General features: G+C 41.4%; 1 pseudogene; it reads right to left on the bottom strand.

Annotated features, from left to right (window-relative positions):
* Window positions 1-291: 291 nt before the first annotated feature.
* LOC147425966 (uncharacterized) lies at window positions 292-22,134 on the bottom strand (annotated as a pseudogene).
* Window positions 22,135-22,635: the final 501 nt, after the last annotated feature.

Here is a 22,635-nt window from a genome sequence, read left to right as displayed (position 1 = left end):
TTCTACATTTTTTGATACCAAGCTCCTCCTTGCAGGGTCTCCTCTCTCTCTCTCTCTCTCTCTCTCTCTCTCTCTCTCTCTCTCTCTCTCTCTCTCTCTCTCTCTCTCTCTCTCTCTCTCTCTCTCTCTCTCTCTCTCTCTCTCTCTCTCTCTCTCTCTCTCTCTCTCTCAGCCGGCTCTAAGTTCAATCTCATGTCATTCAAAAAAGGAAGTTTCCATGGCTCAAAATGAAAAACAAGAAAGTACATAAGCTTTGCGAGACTCCAAAAGACCCAAACTACACTACACTTATCATTGAGTTGCGCAATATTGTTCCCAATCCCTCCTAAGATTCACTTGCAGCCACCAAATTGAGCAAAGCAAGGCTTGTTGATGAGGAAGACCTTCCTCTATGAGAGCTCTTTTCAGGTCTTCGATAGGCTTCACGTCAATCCCACCAAAATATGTTGACACATAATTATGCATCACCTTTGCGCAAACCTCTGCTATTCATCCATGGGCATCTAAAAGAGAGTTGTATTTCCCAAGTTCCTTAGCAAGAAACTCACGAAAATGAGGAGATACCTTATTAGTAAACTCTGACGACACAGTTGTGGAGAGAAGGGGATTTCTAGAGGTGCTGGGTCCCTGTGGCGGTAGCGTTAGATCCAATCGTTGGCTTCCAAAGCACGGATGGTGCGCCGACTTACGTGACACATGTTGGCCATGACGAGCCTCATAGATGGACGACGAACAAGCAGGCACACACATGAACGTTGTGGAGGCCGCCCCTCCTTACTCCTAACACACTGCACCACGAGAGAGAGAGAGAGAGAGAGAGAGAGAGAGAGAGAGAGAGAGAGAGAGAGAGAGAGAGAGAGAGAGAGAGAGAGAGAGAGAGAGAGAGAGAGAGAGAGAGAGAGAGAGAGAGAGAGAGAGAGAGAGAGAGAGAGAGAGAGAGAGAGAGAGAGAGAGAGAGAGAGAGAGAGAGAGAGAGAGAGAGAGAGAGAGAGAGAGAGAGACTTAGACCTCCACATCGATGCAGATAGGAATGAGGTTCTTTGTTGTTGGCCTGAAAGACAAGGCAAGCACAAGCTGCACCATGTGGAAGCGGAGGTCTGGCGAGGTGCATTGCTGGCCTACGTTATAATTGTGTGTAAATACTAATTGCTTGTTGTGAAAGAAGAAGCTTGCCAATCTGGGCTGCCCTATCTCGAAATTCAAGGACAGACAATGATGATCTCTCTCTCTCTCTCTCTCTCTCTCTCTCTCTCTCTCTCTCTCTCTCTCTCTCTCTCTCTCTCTCTCTCTCTCTCTCTCTCTCTCTCTCTCTCTCTCTCTCTCTCTCTCTCTCTCTCTGCTTGGTCGACATGTTAAGAGGAGTAGATATTGCAGAGGCGCAAGGGCTGGGCGAGAATGGAGAAATGCGACAGAGAAGAGCGCGCAACACCATCGCCAACTGCTTTGGAAGCACTGAAGAGGGGAGCAGTAGTCTCTCTCTCTCTCTCTCTATCTATCTCTCAAAAAAAACTGTCTGAAAGCGCGCGCTCTTTCAAACAATTTTTTTTGAGAGATAGAGAAAGAGCAGGTTCACATGCTTAAGTCGAGGTTTGGGAAAATATTTCACAAACATATCCAAAGAGGATTTTTTTCAAAACAACATGCGTCTTTTACAATTTAACTCTATTTTTTTGAATTTTAAAAGCGTATTTTATCCTTCTTTCCCTCCCTTTAATCGGCTGTTTTAATTTCTCAATCGGCTCAATGCTAAGAGCCGAGTCTCATTTTATTTTAGCAAGATTAATAAAATTAAGTAAATTGTGGCCTTGCACTTGAACTATATATTAGCACAATGAAGGGGGCGTCTCACTCTGTATTAATTCCGGGGCTAGCTAGCTAGTGTGTAGGTGGAAGTTACCGGCATGGCCGGTCGTGACCCTTTCAAAGATCGCATGCAGGTGTAGTGGTTGAGAATTGAGGTCGCTAGCAGGTAGTACTAGGTTTGAAGCTTGCGTGTGAAAATCATATGGACCTTTTTGGTCAGCTCCATGCTAACCGGTTCATTTGACTGCGAAACTGGTTCCGACTGTACAATGGCAAGCAAGCAAAAATATAACCAATGCCAATGAAGGGAACATGAAGCCGAGATCTGTGCAATGCTGCAAATGCAGCTTTTCTTGTCTACATTAGTAGTATTACGTGGCATTTGTGTTTCAATATAGGGAAATGGTTGCCATTGATTCTAGAATTAGGAGATATTTTCCCTTTCTTCTCATTTTTGTCTTCAGCTACGAGCTAGCGGGATTGCTTTTTAACACTAGAATGGTAACCTAACAGGACATAAAAATGTCCTTTCAGGGTTTTGGAAAAAAATTCCAAAACCATAGTAGATCCACTCATTTTGAAAAATCCTTTCATGAGCTTATAGTGCAAGGACTAATATATATGGAAAAATTGAGAAACTTGTAAGATTTCTCATCCCTTGGTCACTACAAGCCTCCCAAGTTGATGGACCATTGCATTTTTTCCAAAACAGCAATTTCTTACGGTTGACTGCATAAAAATAAGAGTGGAGATTTTTGTAGGACATGAGATAAAATGCCCCGTTAACTTCAATGGGTTGGTGATCAAAATATATTGTTGCTTTTACCTCAGTAAATTTTTTTGGGCAAAAAAAATAGGTACAAAAAAGTTGCATTTTTGCCATTCTGCGGACCTATCATCAAAGTTTCTATAGTCACGCTCAATACAGATACTATATACATGTTTTCTTAGTTTCCTTTGGACCTTTGGATGCAAAAGGAGACATGGAGCATGTCAAAAGGATATGGATATCTTACTAAGTGGAACCTTGGGGGCAATGATAAAGTGCTAAATACAGCAAACATGAAAAAACTAGGTTTAGCATTATGACCTTTAGAAACCCATAGAAACTACTCAATATCTAGCCAAGTTTTAGTTTATGATTAGATATGGTCACTACCTACAAAATACACACCATTGTCCTAAGAAACTAGCAATATCGAGAAAGTTATAATTGCTACTCTAAAATGTCTCGTATTCTTCAGCAATCAAAAAACTCAACCATCATCATATACTATGCTATATAGCGTATTAGGTCCCCCAAAACTCAAGGAAGATTAGATTTATGTTATACATTACACTTACACAATCAAAATTGAATTTGGATATCAAGAAAGCTACCAAAAAAATCATAAAAGGGCTAATTTTGGCCCAATTAAAACAGGATTATGCAATTCTTGTAAGTTGGTCATAACTTTCAATTTTAACACTTACCTCTCCCTACAAGCATCAAAACATGTTGAGAACTATGAAGGCTTATCCTCTAGCAATCTAAACCTCACAATCATGAAGTTTAGAGTGGTATAGTTGCAAAAAATAAAAATAAAATAAAAAATAGGACCCGTTTTTTCACACAGTTTAGGTTCAAAAATGTTGTGCAAGAGATAGATTAATGATGAAATCGATACTCCAAAAAAATGTCAAGTTTTTTTCAGCTCATAAGGCAAATTTGTGGATATATAGCACCTAGAAATTCATTTCCATACTCTTCAAATAATTCAAGCAAAATGGTCACTTAATAGGACACAAAAGTGTCCAAGGACATAAAAGTCTCTTGTTACCATTCTAGTGTTAAGGATTGCTTTTGCTAAAGTTATAAATTTCTAGCGGGACTCGACTCTATGTTGAGGTACACTTTTCCTGAACATTGGCTTCAATGGTTGTCCATTTGTGTGCAACTGACAACCAACCATGTTACGCTCCCGTGAGAACTGCAAGCAATTGTGTGATTTAAATTTTGTGAGGGCGTAAAAAAATATATCACAAGTTTCACTTTGCTTGTCATTGTTGGTGGTTCCCAGCCTGCTGCTCCACCATTGCGCCTAGGAGCAGGGTCGCAACTGGTTGCCAACCAAATTACGTCCTTTAAAAAAAAAAACATCTCATGGAAAGTAAAAAAGTTCTCAATTGGTTTCCACCCTACCTTCACGTGAACTGGCCTAGAGAACTCTGAAAACTTTAAGAGGCAAGAACTCTTTCAGAGATTTTTTTTTCTTGGAGAGAGAGAGAGAGAGAGAGAGAGAGAGAGAGAGAGAGAGAGAGAGAGAGAGAGAGAGAGAGAGAGAGAGAGAGAGAGAGAGAGAGAGAGAATCCTGCGAAGTAGTTTGGTTGTGTTCATGCATTGGCTTGGTTTTCATGAGGGCTAAGACTGAAGTGGGAGAATGCGCAAGGTGAAGAGAAATTGAAGAAGGATAAGGGAAAGATTGAAGTAGATATTGTCATCTTTGGTCCCTCAAAGTGCAAAGGCTTTTTGTTGGAGATTCTCCAGGCTTGACGTTTTGTTGTAAAGACTTTTGTATATGCTGAAAACAAGTTTCTTATTGCCCTATTGATAGTGATAGTGTTTCTCTTTTTCTTTTATAAAGAGAGAAAGAGAGAGAGAGAGAGAGAGAGAGAGAGAGAAATCTAAGCATCTTCTCTCACTTATTAGCACTCTTCCTGGTGGATGGACATGGTATCTCTTGGTTTGGCAAGTCCCTATCATTTGCAAAACAATGCGTTGTCAATACAATGCAACCCTTTCCCTCATCTAGCTAGCAAGATCTCCTTACCACCTTCTCTTGAGCAGAAACAAGCTCAAAAGAGACTGAAGTTTGTTGCAAACAAATTATGGCCTTCTTGACATTTTCTCGATTATATATTTTTGCTAGCAATGGTGACGTGTATAATGATGACTAGATTTGTATAACCATGCTTTTGGGGAGCAATGGCGCTGACATTTATTGTCTGGGTTTAGAGAAAGATCTCTCTCTCTCTCTCTCATCTCTCTCTAGAAAATAAGTATACATATACTTGAGCAACTCACTTAAGAACTTTGCTCGGAACTAAGCTTGCTCAGATAAGTTTTCTCGATGTTTGGTAGAACTCGTTCATTAAAGCTTCTAATTCATTTTATCTTTCTATATTCCAAATCTCAATCCTCTTAAAATGCACCAACTTGTAAGACACTACACTACCGTTAGACCAGGTTGTAGATATCTCTCTCAACCTTTCTTTCTCTTTCTCTCTAAGAAGGAATCAAGTACTAACACAAGGAAACTCTCCTTTATATGTAATCAAGCAGCACAATAATATCAATATATGTTAATTCTTTGATGGCACAATGGAATGGTGGGAATTATCCCAAGGTTTATTCCTTAAAGGTATCATTTAGAGATTGGACACTGCTCTATTATAGCTTTTTAAGTACAAAATAGCCAAAGCAAGAAGCAATTTACACTTAAATTTTACAAATGTAATTTAGGTTACTAACAAACTTAACAACAACAAAAATAATAGAGTCCAAATTTCTTCTTATTGATCTTGATCAAGATATGGTCATGAAGACTATACAAGGGGCAGTGTAGTCATATTTATTGCATCCATTACATGACAAGTTCTATCAAAAATCCAACAAAATAATTCAAGAAAATCGTAAATTGGATGATAATGGCATGGAACATGAGACATTCCACAAATGATCTCTAAGAACATTCCTCTTGGGAATCATGGGCTTTGTCAATCTCGTGCACAGATCGTGCACACATTTAATGACTTTGCAGCCTCCTCCTCTTGGTTTCCCACAAATAGCTAACATGAGCATTGCACTTACTTATGAGTGATTCCTTTGAAGTCAGCTCAAGAATTTTGTGTACTCATTTTTAACTTTGAGTATCCAACATATTGTATCAACATAGTATACGTAGAACTTAAGGTTGTTGTTTCAAAAACTAGCATGTTGTTCTTGATCCTTTTTACATTAAATTTTTTTTTGTCCCCGCTGTCTTGCAAGCACTGGTTTTAGCCCTTCAAACTAGTATGGATTATTATGGTGAGTGTTTCAGAGGGCAAGGGTGTGCCAGCCTCTCTAGGAAACAAGAGACAAATCTATGGACCTAATTATAGTGGCAAGTAACTAGACTCACACCCATGGTGGCAAAGGTTACCCTCAATCTTTTGTAAAGCATGTTGGTACATATAGTTACATCCCTAGTGTAACTAACTCCCATTAATTCCATAAAGAGTCAATGGATCTATACCCCCCTACAAGGAGTGTCCAGCATGAGATGATGAAGACACTAGGTACATCATGATACAATGTGCACAAGAATCATGTGAAACCGTGCTCAAAACAATCGTGGTTTAGTATAATCCCACCCGCTCAAGAAAACTTAAAAATTTAGAGAATTTTCTAGTAATTTAGTGTAAAAGTCTTCAAATTTAGTCACTTTATCTCAAAAAAATTGTTACCATATACATGTCGGGGTGCTATCATTTGTCGAGCGAGGGGCGAGCAGCAAAAAGCAAGCAACAATAGAAAACAAGAATCATAGCACTGTAGGGTCCAAATACACATTGAGTTGGCACATAATTCATTTTAGTTCTCTACTCTTCAAAACAATAGGAGCAAATTTTTTGTTCAAAGAAATACAACCATGAAGTAGTTATATTAGGATGCCATTTTTATATGGACTAGATTTTATGATGTTAATGTGGTCCATGGACCCTCCACCACATTACCAATATGTTTACTAAAACTTATCAGGTAGTGTACTCTCATTACAAATTAGGTGGGCTTCTCTTATTTTTATTAATTGTTTTTACTATAGGCCATTGTAATCAAGGCCCTTGGCTATGGGTCGGATATAGGTTGTGATTGCTTGCTGCTATAAATAGTAATTGCTTGAATAACATTAAGTGACTAAATGAAAGTCACAAATCTATCAATGTGTGCCTCCTCCTGATTGACCCTACAACTAGGCCCTTGCATTGTCATCAAAGACGTGTCATGAGGGTAATCTTCAAGAGGAGTTGCTTGCATATTTGATAAGGCACTTTCAAAGGATAAATTGGATTTTTATTGGCTTCTTTACATTAGTTTATTTCTTTCCCAATTGGTTCCATATTGTGGCCGTGAAACTTGTTACATATCTACCATTAAGGCTATCAGAAATCAATGTGAAAACTAAGGGCCACGTTCAAGGACAAGCATGTTTTCAAGGAACCTCTCATATACCATGGTCTTAGTATATCCCTCTGCATGATCTCCATTCATTGCAATGTATATTAGAGGGTTTTGCATGGTTTTGTAGTCAAAAATCATACCTAATTACTATATGTTTTACTCTCTCTCTCTCTCTCTCTCTCTCTCTCTCTCTCTCTCTCTCTCTCTCTCTCTCTCTCTCTCAGTCTTACTGTTTCAACACTTTCTTGGTGTTTCCCTTTTCTTAACTCTTCTCACCTTGTGTTTTGAAACTCTATCTACCTTGATTAAAAAAACCTTCACTTTGAAAATTGGCTTTGAGAGCAAAAGAGATAAACTATGTAGCACTTGGACAGGTAAACTTTGACCAACTTGCTTTTGGAATTTGCTATTTAATAAGGCTCACATAAAATAACGAATCTTTTTTTGGCAATACCACCCAAAAGGAGAGGGCTGAAATATTTTATAGCATAATTCAAAGAAATACAAAAAGTCCATGCCCAAATTGATCCATGGGTTCTTCCAGCACACTTAATGAAACTTAACAATGCATCTAGAGTCCATATATAAATCTTATATAGTTAGTGAAATTAATAAATTTTATACACACAATAACATCACTCATGATTTGCATGCACTCCTCTCTTACTTTGATTAATAAACAATGAAGGGTTGATGAAGGAAAAGTGACAATATCCAAGCATAAATTATCTTTGAGAAAAATATAAAGAGAAAGCCTCCTTCAATGTATATAGCATTTAAGACCAAATTCTTACAAATTATATTTTATTTTTATCAATCTGTAAAATGGCTAGTTCAAGTCGGTCTTGGTTGAAAGTTAAATTGAGACACTCTTTGTCCTAGAAGTTTCATATGGCTACAATACCACTAACCATTTTCACGTCGAACCTTCAAGGGCTATAATAGACTATTGTGTGAATGTAGAACTTCTATATTTTTGGCCAATTAGAAACAAACCTATGTTAATACATTACTATGGATGCCAAGGAAAATGATGTAACCATTTTTTGTATTGCGTACTTGTAGAGATACCTGATTCAAGGAACATATGTTCTCCTATGGGGGCTATGTATAAGCAAAAATTTTCACACAAGGGTCACTAGTAGGAGTTAACAACCTTAAAATTTGATCGATGTGGTTTATTCTTTCCATGTTCCTCGCTCACTTATATCCCTCGCTCGCTTATTTCCGCTCATTAAATGATATCACCCTACATGTGGTAGGGTAGAAGCCTGTTAATGTGCACAAAAAATGTTGTCCCAGACAATGCTAGCTAGTAGTGCTTGCTATCATACATTCGAGAGCCAAGATTAATGTTAAATTTGTTTGGCACCAAATTCAAAGGTGGCATCTTTTTAAGATCCCAAAGTCATGATGTAGTGGATGACCTCTCTCTCTCTACCTCTCTCTACGTGTGTGTGTGTGTGTGTGTGTGTGTGTGTGTGTCTCCCTCTTGCTCTCCCGACGTTCTGCATGCTCTATGTAATCCAAGCTCTCTTTTTTTATCTCTCTCTCAAACAGTCTCACCCTCTCCCTTTGCCTTGCATTCTCTCCGTGTAGCCCACTTCTTCCCCATCTCATATAGTTATGGCTAACAATACCTTGCAATCTGATCTGCTAGGTTTACTTGTGCATTCAACAAAATCAGATGAAGGTAGCAGAAGGGATCCTTTACAAACCATGAGTCCGAACTTGGAGGACCCAACTTCTACTGTCATTAGGGATTATGAGAAACAAAGAAAGAGGAAACAATGAGAGAAGATAAGGAGGTTCAGGTTTGAGAGCTTGCCTTTGAGGAGGAAAAGAAAAATAAAGTTTCATATGAGATTATGCCATTGTTCAAGAGGAGGACTCAAGGAATTAGTACAGAATACAAGCAAGAAATTTGGAGTCTAGTATCTCATCATCCTGACGTGCAAGCAATGTGTCCAGAAGAGTCTACTATTCAAAGTGCGATCATGTGTAGTGTTTGTAACACCTTGGTGCTTGTGAAGTAGTCAAGCTATAATGAGGAGTTTTATTTGAAGCATACAACATTGTCCATGATGTTGAATTCAAAGGAGAACATGCATATGTCAAAAGTGTCAAGACTCCTTAAAATTCCACGTTGATCCATGTACAAGGCTAACCTGCGGGTGACACCGAATGCTGACGGTGTAATTTTTTCATTGGCGGCATGTCAAGAAGATGCTCATCATAACACAAACATAGATGAATTGAAAGAGCTAGTTTACACATTTTTGAGGGAGGAAACACATGTATCCCCCAATAGAAAAGATGTTTGTCAAAAGAGGATGGGGAGAAAAAATTACATAAAGCACCATGTACACCTCCTTGATGAACCTCAGGTAATTGATCTAACCAAAACATCATTATTCCAATACATTAAAAAGAATGTGAAACTTTATAGTTAGCATACTGGTTGTTATTTACATTGTGGTTGTTTATGGTTTATTCTAGCTAGAACATGCTATATTGTATATGCTAGTTCAAATATTAAATATGTTGATCACCTTACTGAGTGTGCTATTTATCATATTAGCAATGCTAACTAGTATACAAGCCATACCTGGAGGCACATTATAAATGCTAGCTATCATATGGTTAGTGTTAGCTAGCATATGGTAGGTGCTGATTCGCATATTATAAGTGCAAATTAGCATATTCTAAGTTTAAGTCCCCTTTGTACTCAAGGTTCTGGTTAGCATAGTGTAAGTGCATCTTAGCATACTATAATGCTAGCTAGCAATTGATAAGTGCTTACTAGTATAATGTAAGTGCATCTTAGCATACTGTAAGTGCTATTTAGCATATTCTAAGCTTAAGTCCCCTTTGTACTCAAGGTGATAGTTAGCATAAAGTAAGTGCATCTTAGCATACTGTAATGCTAATTAGCCTCTGTATGTGCTTACTAGCATACTATGAGTGCTAATTATCATACTTTGTGCTAGTGAGCATACTCTAGGTGCTAGCTAGCAAAATTGTGCTAGTTAGCATTGTTTGTGCTAATTAGCATACTGAATGCGCTAATTAGCACACTGAATGTACAAATTAGCTAACTGAATGTGCTACTTAGCATACTGAATGTACCAATTACCCTATTGAATGTGTTACTTAGCATACTTTCAATGCTAGTTAGCATACTCTAAGTGCTAGTTATCATACTCTAAGTGCTAGCATAATGTAAGTGCTGGTTACATATAGTATGATTTCGTGCATGGCCTGTTTACTAATAAGCATAACTAATGTAATAACCACCTTCTAACTCTCATAATTGCAGGTTGAGCTCTTCTACAGATTCAAAGAAAAGCATCCAGGTTGCAAAATAGGTATGAGAATGGTTCAGATGCTGAAGCCATCTTTTGTATGGTGGTGGAAATATAGATACACATGCTACTGCCAGTATCATGTGCATATGTCATTTTTAAAGGACACATTTAACCATATGCGATCTCAATCATTCAGGCTGCATGGAGCCCAATGCAGATGTACATGTAGCATTTTCGTCAGAGGTGATGAAACTAGCTGGGCTGCATGGCTTTCTATAAAACTTTCAAAGGTGTCACATATCTGTGGAATTCAGTTCTATGCCTGAAGCAAATAGATGCTAATTACACAACAGTGAGAGTTTTGATGGGTGAATGTAAGAAATGTGGTGTGAATAAACTGGAAACATGCTGCTTAGAGAAACAAAGCCCAGGTAATAATATCTTGGTAAAATTGTTTGCATATGTGGAGGCAACAGGTAAGCATGAAGATTAAAAACAGAGAAAAGACCTAGTGACTAAAGAAATGCAGTGCTGGGAGTTTCTTCAACTCTTACAGACCAAGTTGAAGGTTTTTATGGAACGTAACTATATCTCTTGATGGAAAGCACAACAGTTCAAGGATTGCATTCTTAGATTTCTTGACAATGTGGTTGTGTCGGTTGTAGACTTTGCAAAAAACTATGCATTCAAGGAGAAAAATGAGATTCAATCCATGCATTGGCACTCTAGTCAAGTTTACATTTTTGTGCACATAACATAGTACCGTAGGGAAGGGGAAGTAGTCAAGACAATCCAATTCTTCATATCAGATGACAAAGTGCATGACACATTGTTTGTGCAACATTGTTTTATGCTGCATTGTGTCTGGCTACAGAGAGAAGGTGTCACTCTAAAATGTCACTCAGTCTGGTCAGATGGTGCTGCCCCACTGTTTAAGGCTTCTAGGCCTTTCTATTTTGTTGCAAGGTATGTTGGACTGACAGGAATGGAGATGAAATGGTTCTTCTTTGGATCAGGACATGGCAAGGGAGAGCATGATGGTGCATGCATAGTTGTTAAAAGAACATTGACACGTGAACAAATGAAGCCTAATGGGGCCACTTTAAAGTGTGCTACAGATGTGGTTGCCTATTTCCAAACCAACCAATCAAAAGGGGCAGCAACATCATATCCATTCAAATAAAGGGATGTGCCTGTGTGTTTTAGGAGATCAAAGTAGGTGATTTAAATAGGGAGTTTAAATGGAATTGTGCCACGGTTGAGAAGTCTCGCACCTTGCATGCTTTACGCACTCACAACCGGCTGGATGCAACTTCCATTTCCACAAGAACATTGTCATGCTTTTGTGATGCATGTATGAACCACAGTAGGAATTGTTGCACTAACAAGCATAGACCACATGCTAGCTTCGACCAACTTTAGATGCACCATCATTGCCCAACTCCCTTGTCGAACATTTATGTTCAACCAAAAGCATATGTACAAAACTTTAAAACTGGCACACCAAACCATTAGGGAAAATTTGGACTCACAAAGGGGCCTTATAAGAAGTTTGACTTCCTCTCTCATGTCCAAAACGGGCGTGCGGTAAATTTTTTGCAAATCAACTCTAAACTTGGCGGAGATTTGGCAGTTAGAATCTACTCTTAAAACTATTTCTATTGATATATAACATGCCACGAGATTCCTCATATTTTAAAAGATTCTATTTTGATTCTCTAGATTCTAGACGGAGTTATCACATCACAAGAGAATAAAAAATAGAATCTTTCAAAATATGAAGAATCGCATGGCGTGCTATATATCAATAGAAAGAGTTTGAAGCAAATCTCCACCAAGTTTAGAGTTGATTTGCAAAAATTTTACTGCACGCCCATTTTGGAAATGAGAGAGGAAGTCAAACTTCTTATAAGGCCCCTTTGTGAGTCCAAATTTTTCCTAATGTGATGATTGAAAGAACTCACAAAACCATAACTGTATGTACATGCTATGTACAAAGCTTCATCTTCTTTCTTTCACACACCGCATGCTTTAGGTGGGTTGCCCACCCCCCTTGACTATGATTTGCTGCACTTCAGGCACTAAATTCCTCTCGAAATACAAGTTGAGCCGCACACCATTTACCCTGCTCCCAAGAAGCTTGCCATTTGCTCTTATCAGTTGATACGTCCCATTCGGAAAGGCCTTCCGCACTTTATACGGATTCGTCCACTTCTTCTTGAACTTCTTCTGGAATGTGAAATCCAGGTAGCTCTCGTACTTCATCACCAGGTCTCCTTCCTCTATCTTCTTGTCCGGCAGGTTCTGATTGAATTTGGCAACCCGCTTCTCCCTGTGCTTCACATAGTAGTCTGCCGCTGCCTGTCTATCCATCTGCAAAGCCTCCAAGCTGGCTATCCGATCCTGTAGAACTCCTTGTTGGGTGGCATTGACATGCCACATACCCTTTAAAGCACCTAGCTATGCATGCACTGGCAACACAGCCTCCTTACCATAGACAAGCGTGAATGTAGTAAAGTTTGTAGCCACTTTATAGGACGTCCTAGACGCCCACAGACACTTCTCTAGATTTTCTTCCCACTCAACTTTCTGCTTGTACACATACTTTGTTAACATCTTGACAATTTGACCATTTGCACTCTCGACTAGACCATTGCATTGGGGATGATAGGGTGAGGAAAAACTATGCTGAATCTTTAACTTATTCACTAATGTGCTCATGAGCTTGCTTCTAAACCCTTGAACCCTATCAGAAGCTAACACCCATGGAACACCAAAATGGCAACATATATTATCAAACACAAACTGAGCCACCACATTAGCATTTACTCTTTCACAGCTTTGGCCTCGCCCACCTTGTAAGGTAGTCAATGGCTACCACCACGTACTTCTTACCACTAGTAGACTTTGGGAGAGGGCCTATAGCATCCAGACCCCACTTCTCAAAGGCACTTTGTGCGATGATGGTGCCGTGTGACTCCGCTACCAGTTGTCTTTCACCTATAGTCTAACACTCGTGTCAGGTCTTGCACCTGTAATGCACGTCTTTTACAATGGAAGGCCACCAAAAGCCTGCTCTAAGCACTCGAAATAGAACCTGATCTTTTCCTTGGTGTCTACTCTCTGCATGGCATTATTCCAACACCATCCCTATCTCTTCTTTGTACAACACCCTTCCAAGCACTCCGTCACGCCCATAGTTCATGACATCTTCACCTACCAGTGTAAACTTGCGGGCCTTTTGCACCTCTCTTCTCTTTTGTAGCTTGGACAAACCCTCTGAACATTTCCCTGTACTCAAAAAGCATTCAATCTCCTTAAGAGTCTCTCTACCTGCATAAGTGGCTGGGGCCACATATAGACCTGCAACATGTATCTGTACTTTTCTACTAGCTATTTGATCCGCCTCTTGATTCTTCTCTCTCCTCACATGCTTGAATTGGACTTCTTCAAAAGACTTCAACATCTTCTTGATGGAAAATAACCAATGCTTCAAAGAATTGTGCTTTACCTGCCATTGGCCTAGCAGTTTCTTGATGACTAGAAACGCATCTCCCTTCACCACCAACCTTGAAATGCTGAACTCTATGCACTGCTTCAAACCCAAATGTAGAGTGAGATACTCTGCCTCATTATTGGTGTGGACATCCTCTAGATCATATGCCTTCGAGAATATAGTTTTGCCTTGTGGGTCGTGTATCACCACACCTCCTCCCGCCTTCTGCACTACCCTTCAATATGCTCCGTCGAACCACATAGTAAAAGCATTCTCCAAGTCGGGTTCCTCCTTAGCTTCATCTCGTACCACTCTTGGATAGGCCGGCAAATCGATGGCCTTGCTGACTAGAATGTCTGCCAAGTGGGACCAACTCGTGTGATCTACCTTGAACTCGAACTCGAACTCTTGTAGCTCCAATACCCACTTCATAATCCTCCTTCCTGGCTTCAAATGTAGCACTACCTCTGGCAATAGATTATTAGCCGTCAACACAAAAAACTTACACACAATCAAATGGACTTTGAACTTCCTGCAAGCAAAGACCAGAGCCATCACCCACTGCTCCGCCTCGGTGTAGGTAGCCTCTTCTCGGCTAATCACCCTGCTCTCGAAGTATATCGGCTTGTAGCTTCTCCCTACCTTTTGCAATAGAACTGCTCCAATAGCTCGGGGGGCTCATCGTTTAGTACCCTGCTATATAACGTGCATTCAAAGGATATTAAAAAAACCCCTCTTTTAACATGTCTAAATGAATAAAATGACCCCTTATTTTAGGATTTTTTTCCAAAATTGAATATAAAACCCCTCTTATTTTAATGTATCTCTCTTAAATTGCCTAACTTTTTTGCATTTCAAAACCCCTCCTTTCGAACTCACTTTATACATTAACATGATTACATAGTGCACCCCCCGAGTCCAATAGCAACTGCGCCCACCGTCATAGATACATAGAAGTCGTCCTCTCGATTGGGAGGACACACCGCTGGCAACTGACACAAAATCTCTTTAACCCTATCAAAATCCTCTTGAGCTTCCTCATCCCACTTATAACCATGCACTTGTTGAGCCCTCTTTTGAAGAGGATGCACATATTGTGACAGCATCCAAAAGAAACGTGATAAATACTTCAGCTTATGAACAAATGAAGCCAAACCTTGAGCATTTGATGGAGGCTCCATCAACACCAACACCTTCTCCTTCTCGGGATCTGCCTCTATACCGTTTTGCGACACCACATGACCCAACAGCTGCGCTCGAGGTTGTGCTAGCTTGCACTTTTTGGGATTCAGCTGACCTCCTTCTTCATCAAGCCTTTGAAAGCATAATTGGAGCTTCGATAGGTGCTCTAATCTTGAACTGTAGCAGCCAATATCATCCATGAAGACCTTAATAAAACGGACCAAGAATGGACTAAATACCCTCTTCATCCAACTTTGGAACATGGCATAGGCATTTGCTAATCCAAATGGCTGTTGGAATTAGGGTTGAAGAGAAACACACACAGCTTGGAGAAGACGAAGGAAGCTCAAGGCACACAATAGAGAGTGTATTCCTTAGTGTGCAATGGAAAGATAGATAGCCCTAGAGTGATGGGCGTATATACAATGCACGGGGGAAAAAACCTCCTAAAGAGGGAAAAAATGCCCCGGCGGTCCTAGTGTGTTCACACACATCACTACCACATGTATATGGTAACAAATCCCCCCTGGAGTGATGCGGTGAACGAGAGCTGGCACATGAGTAAAGGGAAGTGCCATGCCCTGAGGACAGGATCAGTCCACAAAGGGGAGTAAGCCCAAAGCTTTGCGGAAAGCTTCAAGCTTCTCACGAGATAATGCCTTTGTGAAAAGATCTGCAAGGTTGTCCTGTGTTGGCACATAAGCCAAGCTGATCTCTCCTGTTGAGAGCCTCTCCCTGACATAGTGGTAATGCACCTCAATGTGCTTTGTGCGAGCATGAAAAACTGGGTTCCTCGCAACTGCCAATGCGCTCTGACTGTCAGTGTAGATAGTGTTGGCAGTGTCCTGTCCAACACCCAAGTCAGCCATAAGGCGTCTGAGCCATACACACTCAACCGTAGCTGTGAAGACTGCCCTCTACTCAGCCTCACAACTCGAAGTGGCCACAGTAGGTTGCTTCTTGCTCAACCATGATATACATGAACTGCCAAGCATGAAACAAAAACCACTTGTGGACACTCACGTGTCAAAACAACCAGCCCAATCTGAGTCCGAAAAAGCATGTAAGTCTGGCGGCAATGATCCCCCCTTGGGATAAAACAAGCCAAGATGTAAAGTGCCACTAAGGTAGCGGAAAATCCTCTTGACAGCCTGCCAATGCTTAGACCCTGGGCTATGCATAAATTTGCTGACCTGCGAGACTGCAAACTGAATATCTGGCCTCGTGTTGCATACATAAATGAGGCAGCCAACAGCAGTTTGGTAAAGAGTGACATCAGCAGGATCGCCAGCATCATGTAGACTCAACTTCAAACCTGTTTCCATGGGAGTGGCAATAGGTTTGCAATCCTCAAGTCCAAACTTACATAGCAATGTCTCTATGTAACTTTTCTGACACAAGGCAATACCACCATCACACTGCTTAAACTGTATACCCAAGTAATGATGCAACAGCCCCAAATCTTTCATCTTGAAAGTAGCATTCAAATCAGCCTTAAATTCAGCAATATGTCTCTCATTTGGTCCAGTGATCAGCAAATCATCAACATAAAGAACCACAATGAGAAATACATCATCCTCACGCTTTACATACAATGTGCTTTCTGTTGGACTGTTACGAAAGCCTCGTTTAACCAAATGAGTGTCAGCTTTCTCATACCAAGCACGAGGAGATTGCTTCAACCCATACAAAGCCTTCTTACATTTGCACACTTTGTCCTCTTGTCCTTTTATGACAAAACCGCGAGGCTGCGTTACATAAACTTCCTCAAATATGTCACCATTCAAGAAAGCAGTAACAATGTCTGATTGATGTACATCCCAACCAAAATGAGCTGCCAATGCACATAGAAAACGCACAGTAGTCATACGACAAGTGGGAGCAAAAGTCTCTTCATAATCTATGCCTTTTTGTTGTGCATAACCCTTTGCAACAAGTCGAGCCTTATGGCGATCGATCTCACCATCCGGCTTGCGTTTCAACTTGTAAACCCACTTCGTACCAATGGCCTTTTTGCCAGGAGGCAAATCACATAAAGTCCATGTGTCATTCTCTATAAGTGCATCATATTCTGATTTCATGGCAGCAATCCAATTTTCTGAATTCTGTGCTTCATCAAAAGACAGAGGCTCCTCAACATCATGTAAACTAGACACAGCCAAAGCATAACAATCTGATGCATAAGATGCATGGCGAGAGCCTGGACGAGTACGACTAGATAAAGGTGCATCCAATTTACTGTCACGCAAAGTGTGCACCAGCCATTTTGGCATACCTCTAGCCTGCTCATTTTCAGCCCTTTCCTCATCAAGTACATCATGTACATCTGCATCAGTAATAGGCTGTTCTAAAACATTTTCAGAAACCCCCATAGGCTGTACATTTGCCTCATTGGAACTTACATTCGTATTTCCACCACTGAAAAGAGGCAACAAAGTGTCATAAATGTCCTGTGAGCTTACATTACTGTCTCTAGTACATGACAGCAAGGGTTGAACAGAATCTTCCACAAACACTACATCCCGTGAAACCAAAATACGTTTTGTTTGCGGATGATACAACCTGTAACCTTTGCTTTCAGCACTATAACCAACAAAAATACATTTGACAGCCTTATCATCCAATTTTCTGCGCTGCACTTGTGGCACCAAAGCATATGCCAAACAGCCAAAAACACGCATGTGCTCAATAGAAGGTTTTCTATCATGCCATGCTTCATATGGAGTAATAGACTGCAAAGCTTTCGTAGGACACCTGTTAAGTACATAAGTGGCACACATGATGGCCTCAAGCCAAAAAGAATGCGGCAAAGCTTGACTTTTGACCATACATCGTGCCATTTCCGTTAGTGACCTGTTTTTCCTCTCAGCAACACCATTTTGCTGAGGTGTATAAGGCACTGTACATTGGTGTTTTATCCCACGACTAGCCAGAAATGCATTAAATTCATGAGACATATACTCCCCCCCTCGATCGGAACGGAGGGTGCCCATAATACATTTTGAGACATTTTCAGCCATAGCCAAAAATTGTTTGAAGCACATAAAAACTTCAGACTTCGCTTTAAGCGGAAATACCCACGCATGCCTGGAGTAATCATCAATGAAAGTCACGAAGTACAGGTAATTGCCCAAGGACGGAGTTTGCATGGGCCCACAAACGTCACTATGCACAAGCTGCAACCTGCATGTGGCCCTAACTGAACCATCCTTTGGAAACTTAGAACGCTGCATTTTACCCAGAATACAGCCTTCACAAACATGTTTGATAGGTGCTTCAAGAGGCGGCAAAGAAGGAACCATATCAGATTTCTGCAAACGCAGCAAACTGGCAAAATTCAGATGACCAAAACGTGCATGCCAAAGTTTTGCATCTGAAATAGCCCTTGAATCTGCAACAGCATTTGCAAAATTTTGTCCACACTTGTCATACAAAGTGAGCTTATACAGCCCACGGCACAAAAGCCCAGATGCAACAATTTCATCACCAAAACTGAGATCATGAACTGTACATCTGTCATCCACAAATTTGACTACAAGTCCAAGTCTAGCAAGTGCGGATACAGACAAGAGATTCTTCTTGATCCCAGGTACATAAAGTGCATCAACAAGTGTGAAGGAACTGCCATTAGCAGCAGTGAGCACAATCTTTCCAACTCCCTGAACTGGATAAGAGGCATTGTTGGCACAAGTGACTGAATTCCCATGAGGGACAGACTCGAGAGAGGTAAACAATTCACGATGTGAGGTAATGTGCTTTGTAGCACCACTGTCGAAATACCACACATGTGAATCTGCAGCAACTGACAAGCATGCATCATGGACAGCAGGATTGTAAGTGCACTCTGCGCTAAAAGCCCATTCTGCATCAACATCCGCTAAAAGCCCATTCTGCATCAACATCAGCATCACAATCTCCTTTCACAGAAGACTCAACAATGGCTGCATTTGTAGTGGAACCAGCATTTGCAGTGGAACCACCCTCTTTCTTCTTAGCCTCTTTGGCCTTCAACTTAGGACACGACTTGATCAAGTGATCATTGGCTTTACAATAATGGCAACGCATCTTCTTTTTGCCCTTATCACCAGAATTGCCAGACGAAGTGCTGACAGCAGAAGCATTAGGAACAGAATTTTTGCCACTCGCAGCAGAACCATAAGAAGTGGCTGCATTACTGTTACCACCCTTTCTTTGAGAAGCAATAAAAGCCTGTTCAATTGCACGCTGCCTAGTCCTGTTTTTTCTAGAAAGTGACTCTTGCAACAGCAATGTGCATAATGCATCAAACTTGACAACTTCAGGATTTCCTTGGGTCATCAGTCTCCAAGTACTAGCAAAAGTCTGGTAGGAATCTAGTAAGGCATCAAGAATAGTCTGCACAAGGGAACTGTCAGAAATGACTTCACCTGCAGAAATGAGTTGCTCATTGATATCCTTGACACTAGCAAGGAAAGTGTCCATATCATCTTCCTCATGCATAATCTTCGACTCTAGCTCTTTACGCAGCAAAGCAATTTTAGCCTCATTGCGGCTTGCATAAAGACCTGCTAGAATATCCCAAGCCTGTTTTGCAGATTTTGCTGAACGGATGTGAGGAATAATGGTGCGCTTCACAGACAACGCAATCAATGCATGAGCCTGCGCATCCTTAACATCCCAACGAGCTTGTTCTACTGTAGGCAAAACAACTCTAACAGCTGCAATCCTTGCAGCAAGACCTGCAACATCCTCAATATCGCCTACATCTTCAGAACCAGGACGTACATCAATGCCCTGCACAATGTTCCAGACACCTTTTGACACAAGAACGTGTTGCATCATATAAGCCCACATAGGGTAGTTGTCCCCATCCAACCTGTCCTCAGCAGCAAACATCTTGAACACATCTGTGTTGTTGTTGTCAGCCATGGTAAATGCTGCACCTGATGTGAAAACTGCCCGAAAATAGGAGAAATGGAGCGGGAACAACCTGTGCTATATAGCACAAACCGTAGAAGACTATAAGGCACCTGTTATGCAGAAAACGGCACTGACAGAAAATCTACACAAAATGACGAAATAACCTGTGCAGTACTGCACGTAGTGGAAACGGAGGCCGAAATGAGCCCAAATCAAAATTCTGAGCAGACCGAGCTCTTCGAGCTCACCCAAAATATTTGTCGACCTGCGAACGCTTGCCAAAGCTCACTGAAATCGGAGAAAGTGAGCAGGCGTGTGCTGGAGCAGCTGGCGACTAAGCCCGAGAGGACGTGACCTGCTCTGATACCAATTGTTGGAATTAGGGTTGAAGAGAAACACACACAGCTTGGAGAAGACGAAGGAAGCTCAAGGCACACAATAGAGAGTGTATTCCTTAGTGTGCAATGGAAAGATAGATAGCCCTAGAGTGATGGGCGTATATACAATGCACGGGGGAAAAAACCTCCTAAAGAGGGAAAAAATGCCCCGGCGGTCCTAGTGTGTTCACACACATCACTACCACATGTATATGGTAACAATGGCATCCTGTGGTAAGCGAAGCAACCCCATGGAGATATGAATGTGGTCTTCAGCTGGTCTTCAAGGGAAATCCCTATTTGAAAGTACCCCGGAAAGCCATCCATAATAGAGTATCTCTCATGCCCAGCCACCTAGTTTAGGATTTCGTCTTGGAATCGCAAGGGGTAGTGATTCCTCTTGGTTGCGGCATTCAATGGCTTGTAGTCGACACACACTGTCCATTTCCCATTATTTTTAGGGGTTATGACCACTGGAGAGACCCACTCTGACTCTTTCACAAGATATATGATGCCTGCATCCAGTAGCTTATTGATCTCCTGCCAAAGGGACTCCTTTTGGATTTCTCCTAGTCTTCTCAGCTTCTGTGCTTTAGGCTTATGCCCCTCCTTAAGAAAAATCTTGTGGTCCACCCCTTTTGCACCTCGCAAATGCTTGTACTCCATCGCAAACAGATTTGGATAGGACTCACACAGTTGAACATAGCCCTCCTTTTCCCCTTTGGTAAGGTCTTCACTTATCATACTGGAAACCTCCTCTATGCTTAAAAGATGAGCTTGAGACTACATACCTTCTTCTTTAGGTGGAGATTCGTCTATGTTGACCCCGAATAAGTCTGCATCTATCTTCAGCATGCCATCCTCGCTCTCCTCTTCCCTCTGTGCTAGTGTAGCCTTCATCATAGCCCTTCTTGGTCTCGTACTCATAGCTCCTCCTGTCACCCTCATCTTTAACTGCCATAGGACGAGAACTGCTCTCCTTGGTCCTCAAATCAAGCACAATTTGTCTGCCTTTCTCTTTGTTAGGAAAAGTGAACACTTTGCTCTCCCAATCCTTCTTTGCTCCTATCGCCAAAAGCCATGGCCTACCCAAAATGATTGGATAATCATTATCCCCTGCCTTCATCACAAAAAAGTCTATCAGGCACTCTATGCCCATCACCTTGACCTTCACATCCTCCGCCACACCCTGGCTTTGATATGGTTGGCCATCCTCATGCGCACATTTGGCCTGACTACTGCCTTGACTCCCATCTCTTTCACGGCTGCTTCCGTCATGACACAAACCTGTGCTCCACCGTCTATGTAGGCATGTACCTGCATCCTCTTCTCTATAATTGCATCCACCAATGGAAGAACATCAGTGGGGCTACCTACCCTCAAGGCCATGTTTTGCACTGCTTGCACATTTCCCTTAGCTCTTGGTAGCCTGGTGCTAACACTTGTGGACCACTGCCTTCTTAACTTTGGATTTGAACCTAACAAATGACCAAACGTAATATTTGCCTTTTGATTTTGAACATCACTCACCAGATTGTACACGTGACAGCCATGTCCTAGCTGGAAATCCTCTTGCTTGATCTTGCATCGCCTCCTTCTTTTGCTAGGCTCAGGCTGCTCTCTGCCTTCGTATACCTTCTCTTTGCCCATGCAAGCTCTAGTTTCCCGCTCTGTCTTTGTCTCCCTCTCATCTCTTGCTCTCTTATTGGCTAAAACTTCGACATCCTTTTTATCCACCCCTATGATGTTTACTCTTGGAACTTCACTTCCGTTTTGCGGAGCTGGCTGCAGAGGATTCTCTACCGCTTTCTCTCTTGGACCATTGTACTGCCCTTGACCTCGACCTATACCAAAAAGTGGGTACATACCTCCTCGTTCCCTCTGTGGTTGAGGACAATCAGGTGGATAGTGCCCTTCTTCTCCACAATTATAACACCTACCAGGCAGTGGTCGTGCCCTGCCCCTTGCTCCTCTTGGCTGTCCTCTATCCATCACACTGAGCCGCAACTCCTGCATTTTCTAGGACAAATCTTGCACTATGCGCACCCAATTTTGCGGCACAACAGCTACATCTCAATTTCCATGATTATCTTTGTGTGCAGCTTCTCTCGGACTCTATGGTTGAACATGGGCTATCGTCTCGTAGCCTGACACACCCTGCTCTATCTTCTTCTTTATCTTTCTGCTCTTCGATCGTGCAATGGCCACCACACCATCGTAATTCTCTGGGCTCTCGAAATCAACTTTCTCTCTCACCTTGGGATGCACGCAGGCCATGAATTTGTCTAGCTTAAAATAGTCTCCATTAGCCAGCTCCATGGCTGCCACTAACTCAGCCCAACACTCTTCAAAATGACCCAAAAACAA

This window comes from Adiantum capillus-veneris, chromosome 24 (assembly GCF_014529385.1).
Source record: "Adiantum capillus-veneris isolate H3 chromosome 24, ASM1452938v2, whole genome shotgun sequence".
Classification (NCBI taxonomy): Eukaryota; Viridiplantae; Streptophyta; class Polypodiopsida; order Polypodiales; family Pteridaceae; genus Adiantum; species Adiantum capillus-veneris.
Note: the sequence above shows the minus strand (reverse complement) of the source record. Positions and strands in the feature narration are given on the sequence as shown.